The sequence below is a fragment of the Oryzias latipes genome, chromosome 13, assembly GCF_053564925.1.
Source record: "Oryzias latipes strain Hd-rR chromosome 13, Olatipes_Hd-rR_3.1".
NCBI classification, from domain to species: domain Eukaryota; kingdom Metazoa; phylum Chordata; class Actinopteri; order Beloniformes; family Adrianichthyidae; genus Oryzias; species Oryzias latipes.
The window spans coordinates 3,245,166-3,272,710 of NC_136249.1; the positions used below are offsets into that span (position 1 = coordinate 3,245,166).

At 43.9% G+C, this 27,545-nt stretch overlaps 1 protein-coding gene across 1 annotated transcript in view; it reads left to right on the forward strand.

The window, feature by feature from the left end:
* Positions 1-15,602: 15,602 nt before the first annotated feature.
* Positions 15,603-27,545, forward strand: part of phldb1b (pleckstrin homology-like domain, family B, member 1b) — an 88,437-nt gene continuing 76,494 nt past the window's right edge. The window contains exon 1 of the mRNA XM_023961247.2: positions 15,603-15,644. The gene's annotated coding sequence lies outside the window, so the exon portion shown is untranslated. The remainder of the gene's footprint in view (positions 15,645-27,545) is intronic.

Genomic DNA, 27,545 nt, shown 5'->3' on the forward strand with positions numbered 1-27,545 from the left:
ACCAAGAAAACCAAAGAGATCATCGTGGACTTCAGGAGGCACAGCACCGACCCAGCTCCCTTCTACATCAATGGAGAGCGTGTGGAGAGGGTCCACACCTTCCGGTTTCTGGGTGTTGTATTGTCCAACAACATCTCCTGGACAGAGAACATCACAGAGGTCATCAAGAAGGCTCAGCAGAGACTCCACTTTCTGCGGGTCCTCAGGAAGCACAATCTGGACCCCAGCCTGCTGACAACCTTCTACCGCACGTCCATAGAAAGCCTTCTGACGTACTGCATTACAGTGTGGTACGGCAGCAGCACCATGGCGGACAGGGAGAGACTGCAGAGGGTAGTCAAAGCAGCTCAGAGGATCATCGGCTCCCCTCTCCCCTCCCTGTCGGACATCTATTCCTCCCGTTGCCTAGGCAGAGCGGGGAAGATCATAAAAGACAGTTCCCACCCTGGCTCTGGACTGTTTGACCTGTTGCCCTCAGGAAGGCGCTACAGGTGCATCAGATCAAGGACAAACCGCCTTAAAAACAGTTTTTTCCCAAGAGCCATAACCATCCTGAACTCCCACATGCACGGTCACTGACAGCTCCACCTCCATGTCTCTCTCTCTCACTATGCGCATCCCATCATGTAAAAACCATCCCAATATGTGCAATACCATCCCATCATGTGCAATACATTATGTGCAATATATCTCTGCATTCATGGACACAGCAGGTTTCTTCTGTCTGTCATAACTACCTCTCTGCAGAAATTTCTATTGTAGATTTTGTTCTTTTGTAGTTTGTAATTTGTAAATTGTGCCCTTCATTTTGAGAAATTATTTTATTTTATTATTATATTATTCTGCGAGTTTTTTCTCTCTTGTATGTTTGCACTGAATAGTGAGCGGCTTTAATTTCACTGCATGTGTGTGTGATGTGAATTGTACATGTGTACAGTGACAATAAAGGCATTCTATTCTATTCTATTCTTTATCCACCTTTGTCACGGTAGGGAGAACACGTCAATGTAAGGGGGGGGGGGGTCATCTAAGATAGCACAAGGGTTACACCCCAATCTGCCCAGACAGGCAAAGAAAATGGTATCCCATAATTCCTTGCACTGCCTTACATTATGACGTCATGACGCGTTAACAGCTTCACACCAAAGTTACACCAACTTAATTGAATTAAGTTGATTGAAAATAAAATAACTGTCAGACAACTACTTGTTATTTTTTTGTTGAATGAACTCAAGAAAACGATTTCTTTTCACCAAACCAGATAATTAAGTAAGAACAATGTAAAAAAGTTTATCTTTCCAACTACAGCCCAAATACTCTTTTTAGAGTGTTGACATGCTTCTTGGATCTTGGAAACCTCACCGTATCAGATCTGGTTTGGAGCCCCAGAACTATAGATGCATTGATGCTCACGTTCTTGCAAACAGGTGTCTTCACTTCAGATGACGGGTTGATCTAAGAGTCTAACTGGTCTGTGTAAACCAGAACAGAACCAGAACCAGAACTAGGGAATCAAATACTTACTTCCCTCAATGAAATGTTAATAAATGTATACAAATTATTTAAATTCTAATTTTCTGTCTCTCACTGTTTAAATGAACCCACCATTAGGACGACAGTCTATCAATTTCTTTTTAAGTGGACAAACAAACAAAAAACAGTCAGGGATCATATACTGTACTTATCCCCTTCACTGTAGGCTGTGCAGCGTCCTAGTTTTATTTCCTTTGGATTTCAAACCAGTTAGAAGGAGGAAAGTCAGGGGAGGAGGGCTGTGGGTCCGGACAAACATTTACCGTTTTGTTTTGTTGTTTACTTTGGTGCACGTGTTCAATGACACACACACAGTGAGTTTCATGTTGATGGGGCTTGAACTCGACCACAGTATAACAAGGTGCCATAAAATAATAAAAAAGAAAAAGCTCAGACTTAAAAAAGAAAAGAAAAGCAAAGATACAAAAATAAATATGAAAAAAATCTCAATGGTAACGCACTAAAACCAAATAAAAACACAAGCAAAAGTGCTTTCATGACCATAGAAGATGTTTGCCGCTGAAGGTTGAAAAAATTGACCGTGAAGACGCTTGGAGACGGTTGCTGGGATGCTGCAAGGCAACAGATGGGTGATTGGTGGTGGGACAAGCTTTGGCGGGAGGAGGGGGCAGCCGGCACATGTGGCCTGCTTGGTGTTGGTTGGGAGGGTCAGAAGCAGCCCCGTGGACATAAAGGAAGAGGGCGTGTCCTGTTTGCCTGTGAACCAGCAGGCAGATGAGCCTCTCAGACACTGTTGTCTGTGGCTTGTTTGAACAGAAACTTTGCCGTTTCTGCTGAAATGTCTGGACGCTGGAGCTGGATTCAGAGCTCCAGAACCCCCTGAAGAGGTCTAGAGTGCAGCAGCGAGGGGCTGGAAGTGTTCTCCAGTGTTTCATTTTTGTTCAGCCAGCTTTTCTTGGGTCAACCATGAAAAGAACAAGATTCAAGCTAAGACAGTCTGCCTGCTGTTCCCACATTCCCATCTGGGTCCCTGAAAAACTCACTTCAGTTGGATTTGGTTTGGTGGTTGGAAGAGTGCAAACAGGGGAACTCCCCTGCCCCCCAGCAAAGGTCAAGAAGAAACATGTAAATCTGAGTTTCCCATGATATTGACAACCAGAAGTAACCTTTTGGACCCTCTTTTGACCAAAACTATCAAAAACGTTGTTTCATCGTCAGAGACACTAAAAAGGTTGTTCTTGTCATCATGAGCTTTCTTTTAATTGTTTGTTCTGAACATAAAGTGGACGTTTTAGATCACAGCTTTGGGATCTGTGAGACACTCTCTCCTGTTTTCTTCAACCTCTGCTACCTGTTTGAATTGAATCCCCACTAGACTTTTTAAAGAAACCTTCCCGCTAAATAATGATTCCATGTTAACCATAATAAATACCTCTCTGGAAACGGGTTATGTGCACCAGTCTTCTGAAAAAGCCCAGTTTAAATCCTATAGCGAATTGGCCAACTATAGACCAAAATCACACCTCCCCTTAATTTCTAAAATCCAGAAAGAGTTGTAGTTAGGCAGCTTTACCACCACCTACAGGACAACAGCCACTTTGAAGACTTTCAGTCGGGGTTTAGACCTCACAGTACGGAAACTGCACTAGTTAGTATCGGTTTGTTGATGCAAATGGACAGTCTTCCCACTGTATTCCAGTTAGCTACGGGGTCCCACAGGGCTCAGTTTTAGGACCCATTTTAGGACCCCATGTTTATGATTTACAGGAAATTCCACAGTTAGAAACCTTGGGGTTTTATTTGACCAGGATTTATCATTTAAGGCTCACATATCTCAGGCGTGCAGAACTGCCTTTTTTCACCTGCGGAATATTGCTAAGATCAGAAATCTACTTTCTAAGAGTGATGCTGAAAAACTCATCCATGCATTTGTTACGTCGAGGCTGGATTACTGTAACTCCTTGTTAGCAGCGTGTCCTAAGAGTTCCTTAAGAAGTCTCCAGCTTGTTCAGAACGCAGCAGCTAGATTGTTAGCAGGAACTAGCAGAAGAGATCACATCACTCCTGTGTTAGTTTCGCTCCATTGGCTCCCAGTTGATTCCAGAATCATTTTGATTTGAAATGGTTTATTTCAAGCAATCAAATAGAAATACACAAAAGCAATACAACCATCAGTTATACATTCATACAGTAACTAATCAAACTTAGGATAATTAGGCATATTAATAAATATTGCTTGAAAGGGAGTGGAAGGAAGCAAACTTATATAAGCCCACCTCGTTATACTATAACCATTTTATTACATGATTTATCAATATCCGGTTCATAACATTTATCAGACAGAATTAAGAATGTTGAAATATCAATAAAGCACATGAAAAAGATGAATTACTTAATTGTAATGTAAAAATAACTATTTTAGAAATCAACATGGTAAATGCAGATCAGTTTGTAACAACTTTTCCAAACTTAAATGTTGGAAAAGAGTACAATAAAGCAATTCAAAATATTAACTGCTTAAATTAAGAAAAAACAGGTGCGTGCAACATAAACATTAAACAAAGAATGACAACTCAGAGGTCCCACTTGAGGTTTGTTCAGGTGTATATTATATATTCACCACGCCCAAAACTGTTCATCCAACAAAACATACAACCACCACCGTATTTTTACATATGTATATATATAAGTCTCTGTTCATATCCTAGAGTCCAACTAAATGGAGTTTGTAAACTCAGTCCCAGCAATGCATTGCAAAACAAAAACAAAAAGGCTCGATGTCGATCTCACCGGCGTTTTCCAGATGACGTGTAGATTTCTTGAGGAAAGTTCCACGCAATAATCCGCCCTCCAGGAAGTGGGGAGTATAATCCAGTGTGTGGAGCATGAAAACGGAGCGGCTCTGGGACATCCGACGCAGTTTCTCAGACACGGCCCATCCGTTGAGTTTCTCTTTCGCGCTCCCGGTCTTTCTCTGTTTTTTAAAGCATCAGCTGTTTGCTCTTGCTGCCTGCGCGTCATTGGCAGCCTCCCTCTCGTAGATCCGCCTCTTCTTAAAGGGGCATGCTGCTTTTTCTCATTCCCCAAAGTCTATTCATAACAGTCCCAAAACATAAAGCTCTGACCAGATAAAGTACATTGGCATACAAAGCAAGTATTTTGCCCCTGCAGGGATTCATAACAAAATACATAAAACAGTGCTCAGCATGCTATTTGTGGCAACGTCACAGATCATATAAAATATATGCAGATTATGTTACTTATAAAAGTCATTCATATGATAAAAAAAAAAATACTATATCCGTAAAATAGACAAAATAGACAAAAAATAGACAAAAGATTTTCAGAGCAAAATTTCATCAAGTATCAAAAGTTAAAAACATGTGCAAAATTATGTTACATTAGGAAAGATTTTTGAATCAATTTATCAATTTTTGGAGCAAGTGAAGTAATATTCATTAAACGTCGATCAATTTAACCATTTTCAATAATTGATTAATCATTTGTTTTACTATTTTTTTGTATTTTTTATTTTTTATAATAAAGTAATGCTGTAAGGGGAAAATAAAAAAAGGGTCCATAATCTGTCGGTTGTCCAAGGTTGGCATTTCTTCTTCTGCTGATTGTCAGCCATTCTTCTGGGTACAGACAGAGTTTATAGTTTTCTTCACTGTTATGACTGCAGACATTAGATTCAGGTCCATTTCCTTCTTCAGCTGATATCAGCGGCTGTGAAAGTTGAGGTCAAGTTGTCTGCAGGTCAAAAACTCTCTGCTGAGAATCAGGCTACGTCACACATTCGGAGAAAGCGATGAATCAAGGCGTCATATTTCTTGAAATGATTTGGCTCTTTGATTTATTATTGCATGTTGGCTCAGACGTCCGTGACCAGACACTTCTCCAAGTCCTTCATGGTGTTCACAACCAGAACCTTGGCTGGTTTGACGTAAGTCCTGCAGCCTTTAACCCAAGTGTTCTCAATCTGCTTACGCTTCTTGAGAAGCCTGGCATGTTTGGAGATTTCAGCATTCCTTCTGGTCAGATGGTCATTCAGATAAGCAGCCGAACCTTCCAGGTGTTTCCTTTGATTCATCAGAGCTAGCTTGTGTTTTTGATTCACAAACCTGATGAGGATCGCTGGTTTATCCGTCTATTTTCTCCTGGGGAGCGGTGGCAGGTCTCTATGGTGTTTAGATCCAGGGAAATCCCTTTAGACGTGAGAAATGATTCCATTTGCTGTACCAGAGACTCTGCACCGATCTCCGTTTCAGAACTGCTAGCGATGCTAGCGCTATTAGCTTTAGCAATGCTAGCTCCAGCTGCATTTAGCTTAGCCCGAGTTTTGATCGGTACTCCAGTGAGAATGACATTATTCATCCTTACTTGTTGTTCCACATCGTCCAGTCTTTTCTCCAAAATGTCAACCCGGTTTTCTCGTTGCTCGTTTTGAGCCCGAAATCTTCGGAACTCTTCCATTAGCTCAATCAGTGGAGCTAGCTTAGCGGACATTTGTTCCAGAAGGGGATACAGCGTAGCTTTGATATCATCAAGAATCTTTTTGAGGTCGTCGTATTCCTAGCTTTTCTTGGGGGCCATGGTCAGTTCCCTTTTTGGAGAAAATCAACTTTTGAAGATAGTTGAGGTCCTTAATATAGGACTGGCCCCGTCCTATATTAAGGACCTCATAGTCCCTTACCATCCAAACAGAACACTTTGCGCACTAAATGCAGGACTGCTTGCGGTTCCTTGAATTAGTAAAAGTACAGTTGGAGGTACAGCGTTTAGCCACCAAGCCCCTGTTTTATGGAATAAACTCCCAGCTCATGTAAGAGAGGACGACTCAGTTTCTACATTCAAAGTTAGACTGAAAACATTCCTCTGTAAAACTCTGTAATGTCACAAATTTGTGTTTTCCTTATCAACGCAGTGCTTCCCCGACAGGATTTGCCGTTTTGTTTCCAATATTGGCGTCAGATCTGACTCATAAACAAACTAAATAAACGCTTCATAGTGGTCAATGTTTACTACCCCAATTTTTTGCTCTGTAACGTTAGTGAATAAGGTCAGGACAACAGTCAGAACCAAACAGACGGGCAATATCATGACGAACTTAGGAAGAACACGGATCATGTCTATGGCCCGGACACTTTGGGGCTTTTGCAGCTCTCCCCTTTGCGGCTTTGCAGCTCATCTTATAGTTTTCATGAGCAGATGAGGTTAGAGCCCAGCCTGTTTGGAGTTCTTTGCCTTGTTGTCTTTCAAAAAAAACATTAGAACCCAGGGCCGGATCTAGGGGTTGGCTGCTTTGTCTCTGGTTGAGCTACCGGACTCAGGAGAACCATGTCTCCCGGTAGAACTGTGTCTCCACCAGGTAACACACTGGCTTTTTATGTATTCCCACATATTTGCGGGCAGTCAAGATGCAGATTGCGCCATTTCCCGCATGGATTTTATGTTCATCCAAAGCTAAATGTTGTTAGCGCATGTTAGCCTTCTCCTAACCCTTCTTCCAGCTTCATTCCGCCACAAAAAACAGCACTGACCACACGGATTGAAATTAAAATGATGAGCGAACAGGCGCTTCTTAATAACCATAACAATAATAAAGGCGTGTTTAGAAAATCATCTCGTCTATTACCGAGCTGCCACATATCTAGGTATGAGGCAGCTTGGCTTGTTTACAGTGAAACTCGTTTCCTCTTCCGGTATTTTAAAGAGTTCTGTGCATGTCCAAATGATTTATTCCGATCTAAAGTGTGGCGCATATAAACGTTTGTTATAATCAGAAAAAGGTTTTCTTGGCTCATGTACATGGTTAAAATCTAATCCGATCTTTGATTCAATCAAAACATTTTGCGAATGGAATCAAGGCTAATGGTGAGTGGAAAAGGTGCAACAGTGACAAAATGGATGAATGAGTCATAGAGAACATCAATCCTGTTTAGAGCAAACTTGGAAGCGATTTAATAGACCAGTGTTTTTCAACCAGTGAGCCGTGGGAAATTGCCCTCATTCACTGATCTAAAAACATTTATCATCTCCAGGATATCAGCTCTATGTTCATCCAAACAGGCCCTGATCAAACACAGAGTAGTTAGGATTATGAAAGATCATAAAATACTATTTTTTTGTGTTTATTCTATCAAACACATTTTGATAAGAATGACGGTACCACGATTTTGCTGCAGCTTTAGCTCTGTTTTCAGAAAAGTCCCGCCCCTTTAACTGTCTCCACCAATCACTCTTGGAGGCTTAATCACACGCCTCGTGACTAAACAAAGGGCACCAATGAAAGTGTGCACACCGACGCGAAAAAACGGCACGCGTCGGTGCGTCAAAAAAAAAAAAAAAACGCCTCGGGTTCGTTTTTTTTTTGACGCGTTGCGTCGAAATCTATTCGACATATGAGAATGGCGCTTTTGCACACGTGTCTGGAGCTTCTGAAGTTACAATAAAACACAACTTGGGGGCGCTCAAACACAAAACTGCCTTGCTGAGCACACATACCAGCGAAGAAGATAGACGCCGAGTTGCATCTACACAGCCGCGAAGAAATAATGACGGACATTTTAAAATATCCCCGAACCAAGCACCAGTTGGAGCAACTGCGGACTCCGTGGACTTCAGCTCTGCGTTCAACACCATCCTCCCCTCTTTGCTCCAGGAAAAGCTCCTCCAGCTCAACGTGCCTGACTCCACCTGCAGGTGGATCACTGACTTCCTAATAGACCTAATAGACCTGTGCATCAGCACAGGAACTCCACAGGGCTGTGTACGTTCCCCTCTGCTCTTCTCCCTGTACACTAACTGCTGCACCTCCAGCCATGACTCTGTCAAACTGATCAAGTTTGCAGATGACACCACCCTCATCGGACTCATCTCTAATAATGATGAGTCTGCCTATAGGAGGGAGGTGGACCGGCTGGTGTCGTGGTGCAGCATCAACAACCTGGAGCTGAACACCCAGAAGACAGTGGAGATGATAGTGGACTTCAGGAAAGTCACAGCCCCCTCACCCCCTCTCACCCTGTCAGACTCTCCCATCACCCTAGTGGACTCTGTCTGTTTCCTCGGCACCACCATCACGCAGGACCTCAAGTGGGAGCCATCCATCTGCTCTCTCCTCAAAAAGGCCCAGCAAATTCCTACTCTGTGTAGCTACACAGAATATGGCAATAAAAACCTCTTGAATCTTTACTGTACATCACCCTCCACTAGTGGTGCTATATAAACTCATCATCCTCTCCCATCCTTTCAAGTAGGTGTAGCTTTGGTGCTGGTGTTAGATCAGCACCTCAAGGGATTGTGGGATACCATTCCCTTTGCCTGTCTGGACGGATTTGGGTTTAAGTCTGGCTTTTTGACCAAATGTGTTTAGTTGTTTAGCTGTTTTACTGTGTTTTGTGTCGTTATTTTGTCCTGTTATGTTTAATTCTTTTTGCACCATGAGTGAGAGGGAGGAAGAGGAGGATGAGTTTATATAGCACCCCAACTGTCTCATGATGTTATGACAGTATAGGAAAATTCATAAAAGACTGTACGCATGAAATGCATATTTTTAGTTCTTTTTATTGTTATAAAAATATTAATTGAATTGGATATGACATTTAGTTAGATAAATATGTAAATTTAAGTTGTATAAACAATTATTGAGTTTTATAGATGTAAGAAATCAGGTTGAACACATTTAACTCAATTATTTGTTACCAATAGAAGTAATTTATTTAAGGTGGCAAAATTGGATAAGTTATATATATATATATATATATATATATATATATATATATATATATATATATATATATATATATATATATATATATATATATATATATATATATATATATATAAATAGTTATATATATATATAAATAGTTATATATATATATAAATAGTTATATATATATATATATATATATATATATATATATATAAATAGTTATATATATATATATATATATATATATATATATATATAAATAGTTATATATATATATATATATATATATATATAAATAGTTATATATATATATATATAAATAGTTATATATATATATATATATAAATAGTTATATATATATATATATATAAATAGTTATATATATATATATATATAAATAGTTATATATATATATATATAAATAGTTATATATATATATATATATATATATAAATAGTTATATATATATATAAATAGTTATATATATATATATAAATAGTTATATATATATATATAAATAGATATATATATATATATATATATATATATATATATATATATATATATATATATATATATATAGTTATATACATATATATACATATAGTTATATACATATATATACATATATATACATATATATATATACATATATATCACAAGGAAAATGGAAATGAGATCAGAAACTCGTGTGTTTACTTTGTCTGTTTTTTTTCTCCAAGCAGAAACTCTTTCTTTTGATGATGCAGCCGTGTTACTTTTTTGATGGACGCATAATCTTCATACGCCGTCATTAATCTCAGACTCCTTCTCACTGACGTAAAGCGCTCTTATTTTCTGCACGTGTTTCCATGGTGACTCCGTAAATCGGCGATCCATTGAGAATGTCTTTATGTACCTGCTGTGCACGTGCATTAACCCAGGGTTACCAAGTCGAGCGCAATTACACTAACTCATATCCGATCTTTTGGAACCGACATACCCAGAGTAAGCACGTTCAGGTGGATTTCAGCCAGAGTTCAGGCTTAAAGTCAGGCTAGTTTAAACATGCTTTCTGGAATACCCCCCTGCTTATGTTCAGAGCATGAGTTGCTATGGCAACTTGACATACCCTGAAACATACCTCTGTTTTTGGAACAGAAAGCTGAGGTTAACCGTGGTAACTAGCATAACCTGCTTTCTGGTATACCCCCCTGCTCTGCTCTCTTTGCATGCCTGCCCTGGTTGAGGCTTCCTCTGACTTAAATACGTGGCAGGTGCTGATCAAGATCATTGGCCACACCTGCCAGGTGAGCAGAATGACAGGGGATGCAGCAAAGCAGCAGCAGCAGCAGCAAGACGTTACAACTGTGCAGCACAGAAAGATGCTGCAGTACCTCAAGGTACGCTCTAGGGGGCAGTGGTGTTCTGCTGCCCTCCAAACGCGTACAGGAAGAAGCTCAATGATCCTGCAGAGCAGCCGGCAGACCTTTGTCCTGATGGATCTGGTGCAGCTCCTGGTGGGAAACAGGAGTAACCCATGACAGAGTCAGCGTGACAGGAAGGCTGACGTGAACTCTGAGGCACAGATTATCTGTAGCAGGGACAACAGAAAGCCCCTGTAGTTTCTGGAACACCTGAAGGCACTGGAGACATCACAGCAACTCTAATGTTTTTGTAGTTTATCGTGGTACGTACACGCTAGGCATGTGTCGCACATTCAAGAGCATGCTAAAAGTTTTCACACGATGCTGTCACTTCCTGATACTAGCGCACGTACCTGCAGTTGGAAGAGGCTTGATGGGAAATGTCAACACGGTGCCAATCTGATGAATCTTGATTCAGGCTTTTTTTCACAGCTCCACAAAACGCAATTGTTCATTTCTTCTTCATGATCAGCACAATTAAAATTAAAAATCTGCATCCTGGCGCGTGAAGGTGACAGTTTTGAATGCTGAAGGCCGAAATGCGCATGTTCACATGAACTTTTGATCAGACGTGGGCGCTTGAACGTGCATTGCCGAGCCCAGCGTGTGCACAGCATCACAGAAAATGATCAGTTTTGTTCAGGTCTTCAATGCTCCTGAACACATAGAGCCTCACACCTTCACTTGTAATCTGTGTGTCTGTCTGTTTTAGGCTTTTGAGCCCACATTATCACGTCGCCACCACTGTGCTTGACTGTTATTCCAAGCTGTATCCTCTGCAATTCTTTTTTGGGCTGAACTTTGTGATCAAGCATCTTCTCCTGGAAATGTTCAAGAAGGTTTTTACAGCTGCTTCTTGTTCAATTATCTTCTAACTTTCTTGAGGTCTGTAGAGTCTGAGGACATTTTTCTTATTTATCTCTGCTCTTCTCTGGTTTTGTTTGAACTTAAATCGCCTTAAGGCCCGTACACACCGGTACGAATATTCGCCAGGCGTTATTCGCCAGCGTTTTTCGCCACGTTTTTTGTGTTCACACCCAGGCGATTTTCGCTGACGATGAGCCGAGCGAACATGCAATTTTCTTCCCTGACATTAGATGGCGCTTTATGTAAAACAGAAATACTCCTGTACACAAGGTGGCGCTGCGCAACTTTACGCTTCTTAAAGTCGCTTTTCACTCAGAAGAAGAGAGCAAGTATTTACGCGCTTGTCAGAATCATACAAAGAAAACATGAATATTTCAAGCACCAGTAGCTCCAACTGGTGCTTCGTTCAGGGATATTTTAGAATGTCCGTCATTATTTCGTCGCGGCTGTGTAGACGCTACTTGGCGTCTATCTTCTTCGCTGGTATGTGTGCTCAGCAAGGCAGTTTTGTGTTTGAGCGCCCCCAAGTTGTGTTTTACTGTAATTTCAGAAGCTCCAGACACGTGTGCAAAAGCGCCATTCTCATTGGTCGAATAGATTTCGACGCGTGGCGTCAAAAAAACAAAAACAAACCCGAGGCGTTTTTTTTTTTTTGACGCTTTGGCGCGTGGCGTTTTTTCGCGTCGGTGTGCACACTCTCATTGGTGCCCTTTGTTTAGTCACGCGGCGTTAAACGTCTGCGAAAATCGCATTACCTACAGCTCTCTGGTTCAGAAAATGTTCAGACCAGGCGGTTCAGACCGACATGTTCTGAATTCATCCTCATGAAGCAGAGCAGATGGGTTTGGTCTGAAGGTTCATAGCCAGTCGTGTCTTTGGAACCACGTGACATCGCTTCCTATCCCTCCCTGGAAATAAACTCCATGTGAGGAGCGTGCAAAAGGCAAACAAAGACCACAAAGGAGCGCGCCCAACAACCGTCAGAGCTGTCAAAATAACAGACCCGAAGCTATGCATCTGAATGCAGAGAGCTCTGAAGTTTGTATGCAGCAGTCCAGCTGTGTGATTCAGGCTGATAGATGTGTGGACTTTACACATACTATGATAAATCCTCTCCAGCCCTGCAGGAATGTCAGGCATCCAAAGTCTTCCCACGTCAGGACCTGCGGTGAGGGAAAGAGCTCAGACCTGCATCCAGACAGGAAGCCTTCAGATTTGGGGACACAGTCAGCTTCCTAAAATATTTTTAAAAAGACAAACACACCCTTCATTTTTTAAGGAAATGCCCCTTTCATGCCTCTGCGACCACATTCACTTTGGGACCCTAGCTGTGTTTGTGAGAGTGTTTGGGCTCATTTATGTTCTTTAAATCCAGAAATAAAACACAGTCTGGAGAGGCAGGCTGATAGTCCAGTATTTTCCCATTCAAAGCACAAAATCCTCATAAAGACCCATTGAGATGAAAATGGTGTTTTGGGTGTCTTAAATGTGCTCTTGTGGCATTTTTCTGATGATGGAGGACATATTTAAAGAACACTAAGCGTAAAATGACATTTCTGAGTATCTCATTAAATGGTAAATGACATATCCTCTTTCAGCATTTTTCTAGCTTATTTCATTATCACAGCTCTTCACAGTCACCTCCATCCATTCACACATATGTTCACACTGACGCCAGCCTGTGACCATCAGGAGCAATGTGGGGTTCAGGGTCTTTCCCAAGGACACTTTTACACGTGGGCGGGCAGGAACTGCACCTGGGATCTTCAGACCAGGGGTTGACCGCTCTACCACTTCACCACGACTACCCTGGCCCAGAAATGGCTCAAATCGTTGTGAATCAGGAACAGACGAAAAAGTGACGTTTGAAAAAGGTTGTAAATGTGACAAAGAAAATCCAGTGGGCGGAGCCACAGGCTCCCTTCTCTGCTCCATTCTGATCATCTGTCAGACCAACAGATCCATGAACGTCTCTGTTTTCCTGGTCTGAGCTGGAATCTGGATCAGAACTGGACAGATGGACAGATCTGGTATTGATCACTGTTTTTGTTGCACCGGTAAAGTTAGGTCCAGGATTTGAAGGGCTGTTACCATGTGGGAAGCACATAAACAGAGAGCTCTCAGCAACGGGGGGAGGGGCTTGCTCCACGCCAATATTCCCCTTCACAACTCAGTTAAACTGCTGCTGCTCTGCAGAGACTACGTCATACAGAACGACACAGGTTTTGCATTAAATCTTATAAATGACAATTGTGGGTTTGCATTTAGTTGACATCACATGGTTTCACTGAACAGATCTCAGAATCACAGATAACACATTTAGGCTGTGTTGCATCACAAAACCCCCAGCAGCCACTCTCCTCACCCACAGGGTGTGACAGTAACAAGCCGGTTTTAGGGTGTCCTGGAAACCATCAGATGATGGCGGCTCAACGGTCCAACACTGGAGCAAACCTATAACCACCAGGAGCACTGCGGGTTCAGCGCCTTGCCCAAGGACACTTTGACACATGGGGAGAACCAAACCTGCAATAGTACAATCAGAGGTGGACCGCTCTACTTCTGCACATTGGCTCCCCACTCTGTCAGTTTTCCTTAGCAACCAGTTTCTCATGTGTCTCCTCCCACTCCTACCGGGGATGATCTGCACAACTGCCATTCATCAGCAAATCAGCCTGCAGCCTTTGTCTAGGACTCCTCCCCCTTCAGCCGACGTCAGTCCGTCTGCTTCCTGTGGTAGAGTACTGACTCATGCCAAGCTCTAAGCCAAGAGCCACATTCTACCTCCACACTTGTCCACTCTATGTTTTGCCCCTTCAGGGACTGCTACCAGCTTCACCTCCACCATTGGTCACAGATTGCCATCTATCTGGACACCAAGCAAGGCTCCACTTTTCAATTCAATTCACTTTGATTGCTATGGCCCAAAATAACAACATTCATGCCGGTAACTGTGTAATAAACATGAATCATAAAGAACATGAAGTCATAGAATTCAATAGCTGATTTAAACTAAACTAAACTGGACATCCCTGCCCCTAGACCCTCCTTCTCTGTAAGGACAAACTCCTAAAAAAAAAAGAAGAAACCTCAGAGGTGTCCACATGAATTCGTCACTACCTCCACCAGACCTGCAGCCCGTCCATTCCGCCATCCATCCAAGCCACGCATCTTCCAAACCGGAACCCTCCACCACTCCTGGGACTCAATAAAGACTATCATTTCATCCACCTTCTGTTTCTGTTCTGCTTCTGGGTCCGGCCTCATTCAACGTAACAGAAACAACAACAAACACCACGAGAAACCTCTCTTTTCCAAATGCATGACCACCATCTTGGTGAAAGTCATGGAGAGAGACCGTGGAGGTTTTGGTGTCTCCAGGGTGCAGGTGGTCTCCAGGTTAGGGGGCTCAGTATGAATGGAATATTTGCCTTATTGCACTATTCTTTCCTGTTTTATGCTGTGAGGATACCTGGAAACCATATAGACACAGCCGCCCTCGAGGCCTGGAATTGCCCACCCCTGTTCTGCCCCCTCCCCGGTTGGTCAGGATTCCCGCTGCTCCGTTTGTTCAGGTGAACTCTTCTCTGTGGTTCACAGAAACAGCAGGACTGCATCACTGGGAGGACATGAACTGTCTTTGATTCTGAAAAAAAGATACGTGGGTTCAAAGCTTGGAGGAGCTTCAGGAGGTTCTTGGAGTGTCGGTGAGGAGCTGACCCTCTGGAGCTGTGTGCCCAGCTTCACAGTCTCTCACAGTCAAAGCCCTCTTTCTACTCTGCTCTGGGGGAAACCTGAGACAGAAGTTCCTCTGTGACAGCAGAAAACACTTTTCTCCAGGAAAAGGTCCGGTGCGACTCCAGCTGTGGCTCAGCGCCTTGTTGACCCGAAGCCCGCTCTCAGGTGGACCTCTCTGAACAAGTCTGCATTTCTCCAGCAGAAGAATGAGAGCCTTGTGTCTCCACCGTGAAGCTGAGTGGATGGGAGTGTTGTTGGGGAGGGACAGAGCATGTGATTCTGAGGGTGGGTGGAGGCTGCAGCTCCACCGATGTGCTGCGGCTGTCAGGATCCAGAACAATCAGAAGGAAAGCAGCCTCCTCTGGATGTGGAGTTACTGACGTCCTCACCACACACCTCCACTGCTCAGACACAGACAGGTACGGCCTGGGGGGGGGCACCGGAATCCTCTGTGGTCCTGATCTCTGTCTTTCAGGGGCCGTTTTTATGCAGGAATGTTGTCACCACTCTGGAGAATCTGCATGTTCCTGAGTGTCAGAGAGAGGTTTGACGTATTTCTGAGCCAGGATGTGCTTGCAGCATTGACCAACCCTTCAACGGGAATCCTTTGCACAATCAGTTCTCCTGGAAGAGTCACGCTGGCTTCCACTTCTCCTTCATCTGACGGACTTTCTCCAACCAAAACAAACCGCCGCTCATGACGAGCTTCCTGTCTGCTTCTGCTGAGTCAGCTTGAACTGGAGGGATCCAGAGCTCGTCCGTCTGTGTCTGCTGGTGCCTGTCAGAGTCTGTCTCTGCGTTATGAGCAGAGGAAGGTCCACTCAGAGAAGGGTGCATGTGGGAGGATGCAAGGAGGAGCGTGCACATGGAAGAGCGTGCACGGAGGCAGCTTTATTTGAAGTTAGTGTTTCTTGAGGTGTCTTTATCTTCCAGGAACCCTCTGTAGACCCTCATCAAATCATCAGCATTCCCAGGGATCTGTTAATGATCATGATGTGGTTTTCTAGGACACAGTTTCAGCAGAGCAGCAGGAGTTCAGTAGACATTCACCTCTGAGTTGTGGGCGGGACTGCAGAGTAAGCCTGCCCCCACTTTCCATCACCCATCTGTTTACACTCTCTCCTGCTAGCTTACAGCCCTAACAACCCTAACCTCACATTAGCGGTGCAACAGAAATGGCAGCAACATCAGGTCTATCCATCCGTCCGGTTCTGATCCAGATTCCACTCAGACCAGGAAACAAAGACGGTAATGGATCCATTGGTCTGACAGTGGATGATCGGAATGGAGCAGAGCGGGGAGACTGTGGCCCCGCCCATTGTAGTTTATACGTCACAAATACAATCTCCTTTATCTTGTCTGCTCCTCACAACAATTTGAACCAAGAAATACCCAGAACTACTGCAGGTTTCTGGAGAAGTTTCTGGAAATGTTTCTGGTGAGCAGATAGAAGGGGAATCAGCTGTTCAGGTTCTCTGGTGTCAACTGGTGAAAATGTGTGGTTTGTTAGCATCATTCAAGTTCCTCCAGCTGTTTTTAGTGTCAGGTTTGCAGTTTCACCGCATGAGGAATTCAGAAGCGTTTAAACATGAAGGATTTGACATGAATAAGCCGTGAGACGTTGATCTTTACCGTGACGGTCAGGCGTAAGGACCAGGATGTCGGGAAGAGCAGCAGTGGTCCCATAGAACCAGACGTGGAGGTTTAGCTAAGCCTCTGCAGCTCATGTTGCTGTTTGTGTTCACATCCATGATCTGTCTTTATTTAGGGCGGAGTGTGATGACCACATCTGAGCTGGTGGGGTTCATGTCTTGTTAAGTCCAAATTCATCCCTTTTTCCTGCAGCATTTTCTCTCATAAACCTCCTAACTTTAACCCTAAAGATGTTGCCAGCAACAACTAAATGACACACGCTCTTTCACCTTCCATAACTCTGCAACCATTTAGGTGATCAGCGTGAATAAATGGTAAATAATGGTAAATAAGCTGATTCTGACAGAGATAAGCAGCTTTGATTTCCCTCCCTTTCATGCAAAGTGTTGCACATCGGTGCAAGGCTGCATTTCTCTGTGTCTGCATCCATGGAATTACATTTATGGCGTAAACGGTTGAAAAGTTGTGGTTGTTGAGACGATACAAACATTGGAGCTAAAGCTCTGGTGTTGAAAGGTTAAGCAGGTTTGACAGTTTTAACCCTTTGCATCTACTGTAACTCCATTTTGTCCATGGCTTTTGGCATGACCTTGATAAATGTTCAATCCTTCAATCTCGTAATATCCTCAGATGTTACTGACACATTTACCCTTGGGGTCAATCTGACCCCAGGGATATTTGCCTACAGAAAATGACTTGCATAAATATACATAAAATTGTTAACCATGAAATGTTTTTTGTTTATTTGTTGAATACATCAATAACCCCTTGATAATAGAACCTATCAGTGAGTTGACCTGTTCTCTAGCGCCACCATCAGGCCAAACCTTTAAATTAGAATTAATGTATCTAGAAAAGTTTTCATACAAATCTCCTAAAATTTACTGAAAACATTAAAGACCACAAGAGTATGAACCCTTTTGGTGATGAGATGACCTTTGCTGTAGCGCCACCACCAGATTAAACTTTTAGAGTTAGTGGATCTTGAAAATGTTTCATCCAAATCTTTTCTAATTTAGGTGCACAGTCATGACTCTTACATAATGAAGCATATAGACTGGTGTTGGTGACCCCCCCCCTTTCCTCCTATAAACATGTTTATTTACTTATTTTTATCCCTTTTTTGTAACATATCTGCGGTTGGTCACTGTAAAGTCTCACTCACTGCTCCTCTTTTGTTATCCAGGCTTTGGACCTGCAGGTGTGAGTACAGCACGTCACACAGACACACAGCTTCATCCCCATGGTGTTGGAAGGTTCTCCCCCTCCCCCATGTCACCTTAGCACCAAATAGTCAACTGTTATTTTAGTTGACATATTGAATGGGGTCAAATTGACCCCAAGGGTTATAGGAGGGTCAAAGCTCGGCTTCTGCTGGGCAGGATCAGAACCAGTGAGAAGTGGACCAGAGGCACCTCTTCAGATCTGTCTTGACCCTCTTGTTTGGGTCAGACCAGATATTTGCACGAGTGCATTCACACCTGGACTGTTGTTCTGACCTAATGTAGGAAAGGAAGTCTGCTCTGTTTAGACTGAATTGAGTAACCCTTGTGCTATCCTAGGCACTTTAACATTGGGAGTTGGGTCATCTAGACCCACTAGACAGAGCTCTGAACCTTTTTTCTTCAATGATTTGTGATCTTCACTGGTGTCCATGGATTACATGAAATCTTTCCACCTTTATCCACCTTTGTCATGGTGGGGAGAACACGTCAATGGAAGGGGGGGGGGGTCATCTGGACCCCATAGGATAGCACAAGGGATAAGGAGCCACTAAAGGATGTAATGGGTTAGATTGCAAAACTGCACAAAACCTTCATGAAGGGAAAACCCAGACTTTGTGAGAAAGCTGCTGTGTCAGCACTATTGAGAAGTCTTTCGCTGTGGGACATAACTGCTCAGATTCCACCGTTCGTGGGGTCCAGATGACCCGATCCTTGCTACTTGTTGTTCGCAGTGACGGCTGCAGGCTGAAGCTCATGAAGGAGCTAAAGTCACTGTGGACGCTCCTGCTCTCACCTGCACAGATGTGGTACAGTTCCTCAGAACGTCTGTAGCTTCCTGTTCCAGTTTGCTCCCAGAAAGCCTCGCCGCTGGTCTGTGAATGTGGAGGTCAGTCCTGCAGAGGAAACATGAACACAGGCTGCATTCAGAGAGGGCTGCTCTCATAAGAGTTTCCATAGACGTCCTCACAGAGGAACAGGAGGCCTCACGGTTTCCATGATCCACCCTCACATTGGTTGGGGGGTGGAGGGGGGCACAGCAGCAGAGCTCACTGTGGATGCTTTTCTTCTTCTGCAGCCTTTCATCCATCCCTGCTCAAAGTGTTGGGCTTCGTCTTGGATTTCAGCAGCTTCTTGACTCGGTTGTCGTGTTTTCAGAGAAATGTCTGTTCCTGTCACAGCAGCAGATTATCATCCTTGACAGAACTCTGTTATTCCCGTCTCATATAAACACCATCACTCTGATTTACGACCACTTTTGTCCCGTTCCCGCTCCCCCAATGTTGCTTCTGAACGTGCCACTTTCTGCATTTGGAACTTTAACCTCCTGTGTACCAGAGAAAATACATTTTGTCAAGTTTAAAGCTTTTTAAATCTACCAGTTTTTGACATGTGAAGCCTTTTGTGAATAATCCTGAAGATACTTGGGAAAAGCTTCTTTAGAAAGTGATTCCTCAGTGAGAACCTTTCAAAGATCAGTCTGACTTTGACCCATTCAATAAACACTACAACTCATTTCTCTTTATTCTTTGACTTCAACTATGCTTCTTGGAATATCTGACAATCTAGCTTAGGGACTAGAATCCTGAAAAGCGGATTCATTATTTTATCCTTCCACATTTCCTTTGGTGCTCAACCACCTTCACTCAGGTTAGAGAGGAATCTAAGGTACAGTCCAGAGCAACAGACAATGTAGAAAAGAGCTGAAGACTTGTGTGTGGAGGAAGGTTTCAGGTGTGATGTGTGACTAAAGAGTGACATATAAAAATCTGTGGTGAGAGCGGCCATGTTGTTGGTTTACAGACAGGAGGCAGCAGAGATGAAGATGCTGAGGCTCTCTTTGGGAGTGATGAGGATGGATCAGGAAGGAATCCATCATGTTCAATGTTTTGGAGATGAATGCAGACTGAGATGGTTTGAGGCGTTGAGAGGAAAGGCAGTGATCCTGTGGGTAAACAGAGGTTGAGGTTGGGGCTTCCAGGACAGAGACTTCATGGATGCAGAGGTGCCTCATGTGAGTGATGAAGATGACGAAGATAGGGTTGGATGGAGGTGGAGGATTCACTGTGACAGAGCAGCCATAAGACACAAGCAACGGTGCAAGAATGAAAGGATGGAGTCAAGTTTGGTTCCCATCATCCTCAGGAACGTTCGCCAGCGCTCCAGCTCAGACTCCTCCTCCTCTGCACTCTTTGATGGGGTTGGCTGGTGGTTCAATGGAGAAGCTGGTTTTTACAGGAGCAGACATTACTGGAACCACAGCTATGCTGCCTAGTAAAGGCTGAGCTGCGTTTTTAAAGGAAGGAACGGTTTGTGAAGGAAACACTGAAATAAACAGACAACAGCAGAGTTCACATGGCCAAGCAGAGGTTCTGGACAGGAAGGTCTCATGTGAGGACTCAGTCTTCCTCTGACAGTTTCCTTTCAGGACTGAAGTCTACGATGTCACTTTGGTCTTTTAGATGAAGCTGTCATGTACTGAACCTCCAGGTTCTGGTCAGGACTGACTGTGGAGCTGCAGCCTGAGAAGAGAACTACATCAGAGTAAACGCCCCATCACAAGACTGACGTGTCTGTAAAAGCCTTTTCCATATGTTGGTGTGAAAAGGACCCTAAGCTTCAACCCCACTTTTGTCTTTCATATCGAGCAGAAGCATGAACTCAAAGCTGAAGACATGAAGGCTGCATCTGAGATCTCTTCAAATCTAAAGAGCTTCAGAGTCAAAGATGTGAAGCAGAGAAAAGTCAGGACTGAGGCTTTGTAACTCAAAAACAGCAGCATGGGGGCTTTTGGGGGCTTTTCCAATCTTACACCATTTGTTTCAGTTCCTCAACTTCTCTGCTAAAAGATGGATTTCAACCAAAACGAATCTAACTTTTGACGTTCATAGTTGTGATTTTTGGAAACTCAGACTTCCACATTAATAGGGGCATGTTTTTTGATTGGCAGGTGGGTCGACTCGACAACTTTTTCTCTTTGAGTTCTGTCATTTTTGAGTCACTTTTGTCTATTGTTGAGGTGGACGAAGCAAACTCTGGAAAGCATGGCCGACCCTCTGCATTCTTCCCAATCCTCTGCTTGACGACACAAATGATCATGTCGTGTGGCTTCACAGCTCAGGAGCGCCCCTGGAGGCCTAAAGTCACCCTTTGCTTGTCATCACTTCAATGTGTTCTGAAAGACAAGACGGCTGTTGGGACAAGAACCAACAGGGAGACAGACCCGGTCTTTGGTGGTGTGTATTTTCTGTAAAAGTTCCTCAGTTGCTTATGCTACGGTCACAAGTACAGCTGCCACCCCGCGATGGGGAGGCATCAGCAAAATCTTCAAGATTAGCGGCCGTCAGCTGATGTTTTGAAAATCGTTGGCACCGTTATAAATATAGACGGTGGTAGTCTGGCTGCTGTCAGTCAGGCAGGGATGACGCCATCACAAAACCAGGCAACAGCTGGGTGGAGGCAGCTGGACCGCCTGCCGGCAGCAGCTCTGGTGGGACGGTGTAGAAATGTCTCTGGACGGCAACCGTTCACATCAATTGCCACCAGCGGCCTTTCTGCACTATCGGTCATTTGCAACTCAGAGTTTGAGCACACACAATAATCTTGTCAATTCACACATTTTCAGACAACAAACCTCCCAAAAACCCAGCAAGGGCCAAACCCCGGCGCCCAAGAAAACAAAGATCCAAGCAGTCCAACCACAGCGGGAGTCTTCATCGGATGAAGAGCATCAATGTACCATCAGTGCCGTCTCCCCATTTATGTAAGGACCCACAGTGACGGGACGGGAATCAGATCAACGTCGGATCATCGCCGGGCCCCCGGCCCATGTCAACAAACTTCATCGAGGAATTTCTAACAATTGGACGGAGGCAGGGGGGTGGCTGGAGGGTGGCAGTCTGAAAGCGGCCGATCATCAGATTTGGGGGACCCTCCCATCTGTCAACTATTGTGCTGCTGCCTTCCTGCCCCCTGCCTATCACTGGACTGCCACCTCCAAATGTGCCCGGGGGGCCACTTGTCGTCCAGTTGGTGTAAAATTTTAACTTTTCTTAAAACCTCCACATGACGTGTAAAAATGCCACTGCCACCTCCTGATTACAAATGTTGCCACCTGCCGATTTAGCTGAAAAACGTGCATTTAGGTCTCTGTCCCGTGGAATTCTGGGAAATGTGACCGCAGTCTTAAGAAGAAAGTTCTCTTGGTTCTGTCTTTAAATCCTGTCAAAATAAGATTAGCTAACCTAAGCTAGACTTTGTGCCATTGAGCAACAAGCACCTGTCGGCTCACTAGCGCCCTCCAGAGGGGAAGCAAAGTACCGTCTGCCTCTACTTTCTAGGGAGTTTTTTTGTCTTTTTGCTAATCAATAAAGGTACTGATGAGGTAAATAACATTGAATTAAAATAACGAAGATGCAATAAACTGATTGATGGGGATGCAGTAATCAGAATGAGCGCCATCACCTGCAACGTAACGATAATTGTTAGGAAAAATGCAAAAGCAACTTCATCTTCCTCCTCAGTCAGGGCTCCAGGTAAAAGCTGCTCTCAGTCTTTTACTGACTAAAGAGACTTCTTATGTTTCGTCCAGCTCCTCCCAAAGCTTTTCTGATGTGTGTCAATTTACCTGCAGGAACCGCTTTCATACCAAATGTACCAACAGTTGAAGCTTCTGCATTAACTTCAGTTGACGTGCAGCAAATCCACGTCTGAGGCCTTCAGGAGGAACACACAACTCGTTCCTGTTCCAATCTCTTCCCTACTCTTTGCCTTTCATGGACAACAGCTCACAGTTTAGCTTTTTTCTGCCTACTTTTCGGTTCACAACCTCCAGCTGACTAATGCCGTTGACAGCCAAAGCTTTGGGCAGCACAAGGATAAGCAGACAGGTGTGTTTGGTTTCCATGGCACTGTAAAGCGTTGGCTGTGAGCTGGGAGGAGTCAGCTGAATGGTTCCATCCCGCTGCATGTGTAGCTCTGGCTTTTGTGTCGTGTTTGAGTGTGACGTTAGCCTAAAACCTGCTGGTGTTCTTCGACAGACAGGCGTTTGTTTGCATCCGTCTGTTCTTCTCAGCCCATCCAGGTGTGCTTGCAGGGAAGTCAGCAGCACTCCTTCTCCATTCATTGAAGTTGTGGTTTCCAGCATTCCAGCAGTTTTCCAAGGAATTGCCTCATCTGCGTCTTACCTGCAGCAACAGACTGCGTCTCTGCTCACGCCATGACGCATGATGGAACCTGCCTGCTCCTCCAGAACATGCCCTGAAAGGTAGAGGTCATCGCTGAAGCTTTTGATGCTTCATAGATGGATTCATGATGTGGAAGATAGGATTTGTTAGTGGGTAACCTGCCACTAATGTTGTGTGGGTCAGCGGCGTCCTGAACCAGCTGGACACTCCAAAGGTGCAACTCTGAGATGAACCAGCAAAACAAAAAAAGTCAATCTGTTTACCTACAACAAGGATGCCTTTTATGGATCGCTGAGTGACATCCCACCGTCCACTGCAGTGACTGTATGAGGGAACTGGACTGAGTGACCCCTCCCCCCTGGCGTTCCAAACAGGAAGTGGCTCCAAGAAGCCAAAGTCCCACGGACGTCTATAGAGAAACAAACAGCTGTTACATTCTGTTGGTCAGGAGAACCGTTCTGGATCTGATACTTTTCTAACATGTTCTTGATGATCCTTCATTTTATTTTTATTTTGTTGTAAGTTGATCAAGTTATAAACCGGCCAATCAGATGCCTCAATAAATGTATATGTTCTCATTTCAAACATTCAAAATGTTTGATTGACATTTCATGTAGCCACCTTAAGGTGGTAGCGGTTTGGACTTCCAACAAGCTCACTCCTGGTTGGTGAGAGTGGTTGCCATAGAAACGATGACTCCCATCAACTCAGACCAATTTTTTCTAACTATCAATAATTACTGACATTTTCTGGCTCCAGCATGAAAAAATGGCGACCAAATTGACTGGACTTGGTTGGAGCCGACAGTAAACCAACAGTCAACACTCACTCAGTCCAGGTCTCTGATACAGTCAATGGTTCACTGTACCCTTACACTTTGCACAACAAAACAGAAGAATGCGGTGTGGGTGCTGCTTGAACATGGAGTTGAGTTTGTTATCCTGAAAGTCTCTGATTCTGTCAGACTTGGGGGTTTAATGGGAGCAGCGATACAGGGAGCAGCCTCCCCCGTGTCAGGCCTGCTCTGCAGGAACAATGCCAGCCTGTCTGTGCTGGCATGGCGAAGAGCGCCAGAGTGAGAGGCCAGCACACAGATGGAAAGTGGCTTCATGGGAAGAATGGCTGCTGTTGTCCTGGTCAGTCTCTCCGAAGCGACGTAGTCAGAACAAAGACAGAAGGAATCTGCAGAAAAGCTGGAAGTCCCAGCATCACGCCGCGCCCATTCAGACATTTGCTGAAGCTGCTGTCCTCCAGAGGAGAGAGGATTCCTTCAAATGAGTCACTTTCTTCTCTCAGTGAGATCTTCACGATCCTGTGTGTGTTCTTTTCACTGCATACCAACACAGTCCTGTGACCGTTTTTAATTAGTTCCAACTATGAAAAGCCTCGATTCCACCGTCACTGCAAAGGTCAACAGGGTCCTGATCTCAGTCCAGCAGTCCAGAGGCTTCCTTGAGCCGCCGAGGACGGCGCCGTTGGTTGTTTTCACTTCTGTTTTCTTGGTTCTTGTTTTGTTGTGTCACAGTCACACAAGGGTTTGCTTTTTATTCATCCATAGCTGTTCAGATTTCATTTAATGATCCTCAGTGTAGCTGATTTTTGGGTCATCTGCTTTTGTTTTTCCCTTTATTTCATAGTTTTGTCAAGCTTCAAAAACCATCTCTGTGTTGTGTCCCACTTGTGTTCTTGTAACACAGAAGACATGCATTAAGAAAATTAAGCTCAAAATTGCATTTCAGAGTATTTTAAAATTCAAACTGTTGGAAATCAGAAGCAGACGAGAAAATCAGTTTGGAGAAAAGCTTATTTGTGACGTAGAAATTGCACTGGGCGGGGCCACCAGCTCCCTGCTCCGCCCCATTCTGAAGCGTCCACTTGTAGACGGCTAGATCCATGAACGTCTTTGTTTTCCTCGTTCGAGCTGGCATCAGTAATGTTGGGGGGTGAGGGGCTGTAAGCTAGCAGGAGAGTGTGCAAACAGAGAGCTCTCAGCAACAGAGAGGGGGCATTGGGGATAAATATGTGTTTTTTTTTCATCAACATCAAATAGTCTGTGTCGTTTTCCAGGACATAGTTTCTGCAGAGCAGCAGGAGTTCATTAGAAATTCACCTCTGAGTTGTGGGCGGGACTGTTGGTGCAGAGAAAGCCTTCCCATGATCCCTGTTTTATCCTGCTAGCTTACACCCCCCCACACCCCCACCCTAACATTAGCGGTGCAACAAAAACAGCAGCAGTATCAGGTCTATCCATCCGTCCAGTTCTGATCCAGATTCCAGCTCAGACCAAGGGGGTTTTCCAAAAGGCACGTTTAATTTAGGAGCAATGCTGACGTTTTTTACCTGAGAGCCTCAACAGAAAATGTTGCCGTTCTCAGCTGTTGCTTTGGGGTAAAGCCCGCCTCTCTTTTTATTTGGTTTGGGTATCTAGTCCACGTAATTGCTTTTTTATTGAAGCAAGTCTTCCTAGAGCTGGTAGAATGCAGCAACTCATTATGAATGGCCAGTTTCTTAAAAATAATTTTCTCTATGTTATTGTGGCCCTTCAGCAAAACAGGCACCAGTTGAGCAAGTTCTCCCATTTAAAAAAGATGATAGAGGCCTTTAACTTCCATCATAGAAATTAATTGAATGAAATAGTTTACACTAGTTGGTTTAAAAGCATGAGTATGCGTGTGTGAACACTATCTGTTTTGTGTACATGTTGACATGTGGACATTTTTGCAGCTAACAGGTGTGTTGATAACATTTGAATGTGTGTGGACAGGCCCCGCCCTTTGAGATTTGTATTACAGCTGAACCTCACTGTAATGATAAACATTCAGCTAGTTGTTGCTTTATGATGGTTCATGGTTTTACCCCCCTCCCCCCTCCTATGATCACCCTCCTATCCCCCCCCCCCCCCCCCCCCAACATCCCTCTCTCTTCTACTTTTCTTTCCTTTACCGTCCGGTCCAACACAAAAGATTTTCAAAAACAATAATAATGAATAAAGTTTGACCTCGATTACAAAAGGGGTTTATTCAGACATACCTTTGGTTTGTCTGAAGATTAATAACCCCTCTTGTTAAAGTAAAATATGTCCAACACAAGAGGCCTTCAGCTCTCAGCTGTCTGTTGGACAGGACAAGTTAAAACGAAAACAAAAACAAAAAAAACAACAAAAGTTCAACTCAATACTTTGTTATTTACTGTTTTTCTGTAAATCTTGTAAGTGTAACAAACTGTTGCTGGTATTTTGGTCCATTCCTCCATACAGATCTCCTCTAGAAAAGGGATGTTTTAGCCCATTCCTCCATACAGATCTCCTCTAGAGCAGTGATGTTTTGGCCGCTCAGTTCTAACAAAAATACAAGCTAAAGCTCTTCTTTAGCGGTGTAGCTTTCCACAGAGTCCGGTGTCAGACCGTGAAACAAGTGGACAATACAATGAAGCTCAGAGACGCGAGTCTTTCTGCAAGTTTTCGGCAGTTTTCACACTACATCTCCCATGATGCATTGGCTTAAAGAGCCAGTGTCCCAGCGCACAATGAGTTGTCCTTGCGAAACGCCTTGAAACCACAACAAACAAACAGTTTCTAAATTTTCTAATTTAACTTTCATTTCATCTCTTAGAAAAAACAGCCGCAACTTCCTGCTTTTCCGGCCACAATTATCACAAAAATGCACGTGAGATTGCGGGCGGGGGGGGGGGGGGGGGGGGCTGTCGATCAATACAGACCATGAATTTCTGTTTTTTTTTTTTTTTTTGGATGCTGGTGTGCCGCGGGATTTTTGTCAAGGTTAAAGTGTGCCGTGGCTCAAAAAAGGTTGAAAAACACTGCTCTAGAGCAGTGATGTTTTGGCCCATTCCTCCATCCAGATCTCCTCTAGAGCAGTGATGTTTTGGTCCATTCCTCCATCCAGATCTCCTCTACGGCAGTGATGTTTTGGTCCATTCCTCCATGCAGATCTCCTCTAGAGCAGTGATATTTTGGCCCATTCCTCCATGCAGATCTCCTCTAGAAAAGGGATGTTTTAGCCCATTCCTCCATCCAGATCTCCTCTAGAGCAAAGATGTTTTGGTCCATTCCTCCATCCAGATCTCCTCTACGGCAGTGATGTTTTGGTCCATTCCTCCAGGCAGATCTCCTCTAGAGCAGTGATATTTTGGCCCATTCCTCCATACAGATCTCCTCTAGAAAAGGGATGTTTTAGCCCATTCCTCCATGCAGATCTCCTCTAGAGCAGTGATGTTTTGGTCCATTCCTCCATCCAGATAT